Here is a 7,081-nt window from a genome sequence, read left to right as displayed (position 1 = left end):
ACGATACACCCCCGTGTGAGTCTGTATCTGGACACTGGTGTCTTCCAACAGTAGAGTGGGTTTTGTGATTGGCTTGGTGACTGCGAACAGGCTGGAGGGGAACGTGTTCCTGATGGGCACGTGCCATGGGGAAGGGTGCTGGGGCAGAGGTACACGGTGGAGTGAGAGCCCTGGAGGAAGCAGGGTACCTTGAGCAGCGCTCACCCCTGTGGCTGCCCTTGCTGCCCTTTGCAGCCCCTCCCATGGGGAAAGCTGGACCTGCAAGTGTCAGGGAGCTTGGGCTGGTCTCCCCTGCCTCCAGAGCCACTGGAGGTGGCACTGGGGTTCCCACAGCCCTCAGCTGTGGTGCTTTGATACCCATGCTATCTTTCAGTGATCCTGGCTTGATCTGTCATGGCGCCACCTGCAGGCTGGGCCCAGGGCACTGCCTTTGAGTGGAACCCACTCTGGGGCCATAGCTGGGGTCACAAAGGTACATAGGCTCTTTGGTGCTGCTCAAGCCGTGGCCTCTCACCACAAACCCCAGCCTCCTGCCTTCTTGGGGGGCAGGCTATTGCCTCGCCAACTTCCATGCACCTGGGGCCCCCTGTAGTAAGCAAAGCCTCAGTTTCCCCTTGCGACTACCAGGAGAGGGGACCCTGGTTGAGGTCGGCATCCTCGTTGTGGGGTGCAGACACCTTGCATCTACCTCTGTCCCTGCCTTGGGCAAGGCGTGACCCCCAGTGGCCTGGGTCACGGCCCTGGGTGGCAGTGCTGCAGGTGGGGCTGGACTTGGGTAGCTGTGGGCCATCCAGCCTGGCTCAGAGAGGGGAACACACAGCTGAAGAAGGTCTGGGTGTCACTTTCCCCCCATTTGTCTTGGAGGCTGACATGGGAGAAAACCCCAAGGGCCAGTCACCTCACAGTTTCACCACAAGTATCCTGACCGGGGTGTCTGGGGCCGAGCTGATAGTGTAGGCCGGCCGCAGGCCCGCCGGAAACCCGCTCCCAGCAGTTGGGGGCCGCAGGTTGAGACAGGAAATGCCAGAGTGTACCCCGGAGCTCAGGGCTTCCACAAAGGCCTGCTGCCATCTTGAAGCTGGGCCAGGCCCTGGGGCTGGCTGTGAAGTTTGGCGAGTGTCAGATCAGGTTTGGTGGACGGAGGAGGCTACAGAAAGCTTGGACCTGGCGCCTCCAGCCTCCCACCAGCCCTCATCTGATGGGCCTGTGCTCTGGCAGTAGGCGCCAGACGGGTTGGGCTGATCTCCTGGCGCCTCCTACCACCTCTGATGGGCAGTGTGGCAGGCCTCCCGCTGGACAGGTGTGGTGCTGCAATCTACCGCTGAACAGGTCCATGTCAGCAATTCATCCAGCAAACGACTTGGAATTAAGCACTGTTTGAGGCTGGGGATGTGACTCAACAGGATACAGTTGTGTGTGAGCTAGAGACACACAGCACTTGGGGGTCATTGCCTATAGGGGAGGCCATGAAGGGAGAAGGTGGTAAGGGTTCTGGCCTGAGAGACAGGGCAGAATGCAGCTGCACAGCCTCCAGCTGCCTCTCTTTCCAGATTCAGGTGGCAGCAGATCATTTTGTCTCAGGTCCAGGTTCAGTTGCTGTGGCTTCCAGCTTCCTCTTCCCAGGCCTGGCTCCTGGAGCTGGTGGAACCCCACGTTGGGGTGCTGTGCTGTGCTCTGGGTCTCCCTAAGCTGGTGTTCCAGGGAGAAGGGTGCGCCTTTCCTAGCTCCCGTGTACCTGCCTGCATTGGGCTATGTGTGCACACAGCCCGGGGGTGCAGCCACTCCAGAGTTGGGTACAGTCTTCATCTTACCATGGCTAATGCTTGTGTACACACATGAGAACTTCCTTGAACACATGGATGGGAAGATGGCTGCATGCAGATGCTTATTGGAGATAAGCCTGTTCAGGACCCTGCCCTGGGGTCTGAGTGACCCAAGGAGGCGCTGGTAGGTGGTGGTTCTCAGAGCTACAGCACTGCGCTCGTTGAGCAGCCTGTGAGCCTGCAGCTTGCAGGCAGGCGAGAGCTGCAGTGTTGGTCCCCTGCCTGGGCCCTGGTCTGCATTTTTTCTTCCCAAAGTAGAGTAAGCCACATGGTTGCTTGGTTCTCTCCTCTGCACAAAGGCTATGTTGTGCTCGCTGGTATCTGTCTGCTTCTGTGTGCTTGTTAATGGGTGTTTCATGAGAGCTCAGTAGTTCCACATGTCAGTGCCAGGGTCTGTGTTCACCCAGACCCCTCTGGAGTGGAGAGGCTGGGCCTGGGTAAGCCATTTGAAAGCGGGACAGACAGAGGTATGACCTCTTCCCCCATCTTCCCCAGGAGATCTCCCAGGAATCAGGAATGCAGGGTGAGCCTGCCTGTGGGCTTCCACAGCCAAGGAAGCTGTGGTTGAGAGGGGCACCCTTTGAGCCAGATGGGGCTGTGGAGGGAGGCCTCTGAGCAGGGGTGGTGACTGGGCATGCCCGTCCCTGTGTCTGTGTGCTGTCTTGTATCCTTCTGTCCATATTGATGTTTCTGTGTGCACACGTGTGTGGTAGCACTGGGAAATGTGTTGGGGCAGGGTGGGATCAGATGCACGGAGAATGGCGTACCCATGGAGAATGGGTCTTACCTGGTGGTGTTCTGTAATGGCAGACGTGTGCTGAGACTCACTCACAAGTGAGATGTGTGGGTAGCCCATCAAGTGTGGCCACTGCGCCATTGTGGGGATGCTGTGGCTGTGCATAGAGCTCCGGCCACATACTGGCCAAACCCAGAGTGACAGCAGGCCTGCCGCGGGGGCCTTTGCTTGGTGCCTCTCAGTTGCTCTAACAGAGTGCCTGAGGCTGCATATTTTGTAAAGCATTCTATTTGGCTCATGATTCTGGCGTCTGAAGGTCCACCGGAAACATCATGGCAGTAGCTTCCTGGCCAAAGTCCTTGGCAGTGTTTCAACATGGCAGAGAAGCAGAAGTAGTGGTTTTATTTTCCAACAACCTGGTCCTGGGAGACCAGCAGTAGCCATGCACCCGGTAAAGCCTGAGGCACAATGGCCTCCCCTGGGGCCCCAGATCACCAAGGCCCAGAACCTCTTCAGTGTCCTGCAGGGGGCGCTGCAGCCCCATGACCCCCCAGCCAGGCCCCGAGGAGGCTGGGCCGCAGAGCCAGGCCTGTGGGGGCGGGGAGGTGGGGTTGCACCACCAGCTCCTGGCCTGCTCACTTTTCTACTTTACCCTCTTCTCACTGCCTCTGCTGGCACCCAACCCTGGCCCCCGTGTGGGGGTGCACTCACGGCTGTGTGCCCTCACAGGTGCTGTGTGTGCCCACAGGTGACGTGCACCCACGGGGGACGTGGGTTTTGTGTTTGTCCCTTTGGTTCTGGAGCAGGAATTTTGCTGTGTTGGTCAGTCAACACAGCCGTTGTCCTCCGGTCTGCAGTGTTGGGCAGGCCCCTCTGGAAAGCCACCTTCCTCATGCAGCTCCTGCTGGCGCTTGGGCTCCTTCACCTAGACAGCCACGTTACCTCACTAAAAATCCTCCTGCATCTACGACCAGGGATGGGGTGAAGTGACCAAGATCTGTCTGTTTTCAAGATCCGTACTTTGTGTGTATGTGCCAGTCCTGGGGCTTGAACCCAGAGCCTGGGCACTTGGCCAGGCTTGGCCACGCTCCCGGCCCCCAGGTACACTCTTCTGAGCACTAACGTTTACAGCCTATCGCTGGTCCCTGTGGACACCATGCCACTGTGGGCAAATCCAGCTTAATGAGCGCTTTGCCACCCCTCACCAGAGGCAGGCTCCCCTCCATCTTCCCTCATGTCTGTCTCCCGCTCCCCAGGGAGAGTCACCCCTGAATTCCTCCAGGTGCATGGCTGGAATGAGGAAGTTGGAGCTCAGGGGTTGTGAAGTTGCAGAGCAACCTGTCTGCAGTCTGCTCCCCTGTGCCACGGACACCTCTCCAGCAGAACTGGGTCCAGACTGCACACTCCCCACTGGCCAGTGTATCTCCCCAGAATAGATTCGCTATCTTTGATTCAGATTAAATTGTACTTAATTGTGGTGGTGGTGGTGGTTGTGAGTGCGTGTGTGCTTGCATGTGTGTGTGATGATTAAGCCCAGGGCCTGTGCCTGCTGTACCACCTGAGCTCTTGCCTTTTCCCCCACACCACGTCCCCCCTTTTTTTTGTCGGTTGCAGGGCTTGGACTCTAGGCCTGGACGTTGTCCCTGAGCTCTTCAGCTCGAGGCTACTGCCCTACCCCTTGAGCCACAGTGCCACTTCTGGTGGTTAGTTGGAGATAAGAGTCTCACTGACTTTAGTACCGGGCTGACTTTGAACCAAGATCCTCAGATCTCAGCCTCCTGAGTAGTTAGGATTATAGGCGTGAGCCACTGCGCCTGGCAAGCCTTTTGTTTTTATTTATTTTGCTTTCCAGATGAGATCTTGAGCTTCGTTTTGCTGGGGCTGGGCTCCAGTCCTCCTGCCGTCACCCCGTGCAGCTTTTGAGTTATCGTGTCTTCTCCCACTTTGGTCTTGGGGATGGAAGGCAGGGCCTTTGCCTCCTTAGGTTCAGTTACCTTTTCTTGAAGACCTGTGAGATGGGTTTCATCCATGTTAGGGATGCAAAGTTTCCTTTAAATAGAAGGTGCTAGGACTCCTGTTCTGGCTACTGCAGTGCAAGGATACAGGCGCAGAGCTGAAGTGACAATGCCTTGCTGTAGAGACCCTGGGGCTGGGAGCGCCTGGCCACGAGAGGGCGCCTGAGCCCCACACATGGACGGCATCTCTGGCCCTGGAACCTGCCAGCAGCAGCCCGGCTCCAGCATGGACTTAACCCCACCCACCCTGTCTGCCCAGCCCCTGCACAGTCTGCAACAATATCATCAACACGAGGATGTGCATTCCTGTAATTAAAAAGTGTATCTATGTGTTGAAAATTGTGAAAGTAATACCTGCCAAGCAGTTCCGGGTGCAGTGCCAGAGGCGGGAGGCTTTCAGGTCAATTCCTTGGGAAATTTTCCCTGCACATGGAATGCGTCCATCCAGCTTCACTGCATTGGGTTATACACCTCTGTCCACTCCCCCACCCTTTGCTCCCGTGGCTGGGGAGGGCCTGACATGCGTGGGTGCAGGGCGTGTCTGCCGGGGTCCACAGAGAAGGGCTGTGTGGCTCCAGTGCAGCTTGCTGCAGATTGGGTGGTGCTGGAGACCTCTGGACACCTGCGGGATTGTCCTTCCCTACTGCAGGCTGTTCTCGTCATTACACCTGGAACTCATGTTCAGCAGTCCACAGGCAGAAAGATGCTCCCTGCGTTCAGCACCTCCATCTGCTCCATCCATTCAGGGGATCGGGTTGTATCTGCGTACTGTCTGTCTGTACAGGCCTCTGCCTGTCCCTGCCTGGGGACGGATTGAAATTCAGGGACTTAGGAGTTGGCTCCAGGGCAAGAGGATGGGGCTGGGTGTGATGGGGACAGGCGGACTGCAGGGGCCTGTATGATGGCCGCTCTAGACTGAGTTAGGGTGGGGGAGCTGCAGGGCAGACCTGGGGTGAGAGGGGGACTGGGTGGCCAACGTCTTAGGAGCAAAACTGGGAATGTGACTTAAGACACTGGTTTAGACTCAGAAGGGGCCCGTGGTGACCCAAGTGGCCTGCGGGCACGCCAGGGCCCTGGGCCTGCTGTGCCCTCCTTCCTGTGAAGGAAGGACAGCATGGGTGCTGCTCGGAGAAGGCCAGACCAGTCATCCTCGGGTTTCTGGCTTCCCCACAGGACAGGAAACGAGCCCGACTCTGAGGACCTGAGAGGGCTCTGAACGTGAGGCCCGGAGGTTTGGAGCCCGGCCTGGGTGCTGGCCCATGGCAATTGAGGTGAGGGGTACCAGGTAGGGGAAAGTCACAGACGCCTACAGGCGAGGGCTGAGGGGCCAGCAAGGCTGGAATCCCAGACCTGGAAAGAAGCTCGGTGGTCATGGCCCCTGGGAGCCTCCAGGCCCAGAGGAGCTCGGCTCACTGGAGCCATCCACCTCTCAGCCAGAACCTGCGCAGGCTCCAGCCCGGCTGGGGAGTGACACTGGCTGCAGGGACTCCCCTTCCACCTGAGGTCTTGGCCTGGGGCTGCCTGGTGGCCAGCGCTGGGCGGGTAGGTGCAGGATGGCACAGAGAGGCCGGGCAGGGGGTGGGGGAGCAGGCTGTGTTCTGTGCATCTCTGGCTGATGCTTCCCTGTCCGCCCCCCGCCCCTTCTCTGGGTGCTGTGTGGGGAGGTTGTTGACAATTTGTGCACTAATCTGTCTGACTGGGGCCGGGCCTCCTGGTCAGGTGGTGCTTATCAGGGCCCTGCTCCTGTCAGATGGGCCTTCCGGAGCCCGTGGGCGAGGGGGGGGCAGAAGCCCGGTGGCAGGCCTGAGGCTGTCATGGCCTGGCCCCCGCGGCCGCTTTCTTTACCACATCAGGATACAGAACATTGCATGAATTCCGGTCTCAATGGAATTATTTCAGAATTCTGGTCAACCGCAAGCTCAGGGTATTTCACAAACTATCTATCACTGCTGTGTGGCGGGCAGGTCTGGGGTGGGGAGAGTAACGGATGCAGGGCGGCCCGTCCAGCGTTGGGGGGTGGCCCCTGCCCACTCTGCCACCTTCCTTGGTGCCCCAGGCTCTTCAGGCAGATGGCGTGTGTCCTTCTAGCCCCTATGAACTGTGGGGGCTGGGCCAGGGCAGGGGCTCTGGAGGGGCCCCTGGGCTAGGAGGAGAGTGCCTCAGTTTGGTGTCTGCTCTGATCTCTTCCTTGGATATGAGAATCTTAGGGGGCCAGGAATCTGGCCTCGTGGTGGAGTGCTTGCCTAGCATGCATGAAGACTCGGGTTCGATTCCTCGGTAGGACATACATAGAAAAAGCTGGAAGTGGTGCTGTGGCTCAAGTGATAGAGCTCTAACCTTGAGAAAGTCCAAGGACAGCGCTAAGACCCTGAGCTCAAGCCCCAGGACCGGCTGAAAAAACAATCTTAGCAATGTTTTTGACTGGGCTGGTTTTGAATATTGTTCTTCAGATCCCAGCCTCTGAAGTAGGTGATCAGCCTGGCCGTTAGATCCTTAGCTCGGATTCT

This window comes from Megascapheus bottae, chromosome 33, assembly GCF_031878675.1.
Source record: "Megascapheus bottae isolate mThoBot1 chromosome 33, mThoBot2.hap1, whole genome shotgun sequence".
NCBI classification, from domain to species: Eukaryota; Metazoa; Chordata; class Mammalia; order Rodentia; family Geomyidae; genus Megascapheus; species Megascapheus bottae.
This window is presented reverse-complemented; position numbering follows the sequence as displayed.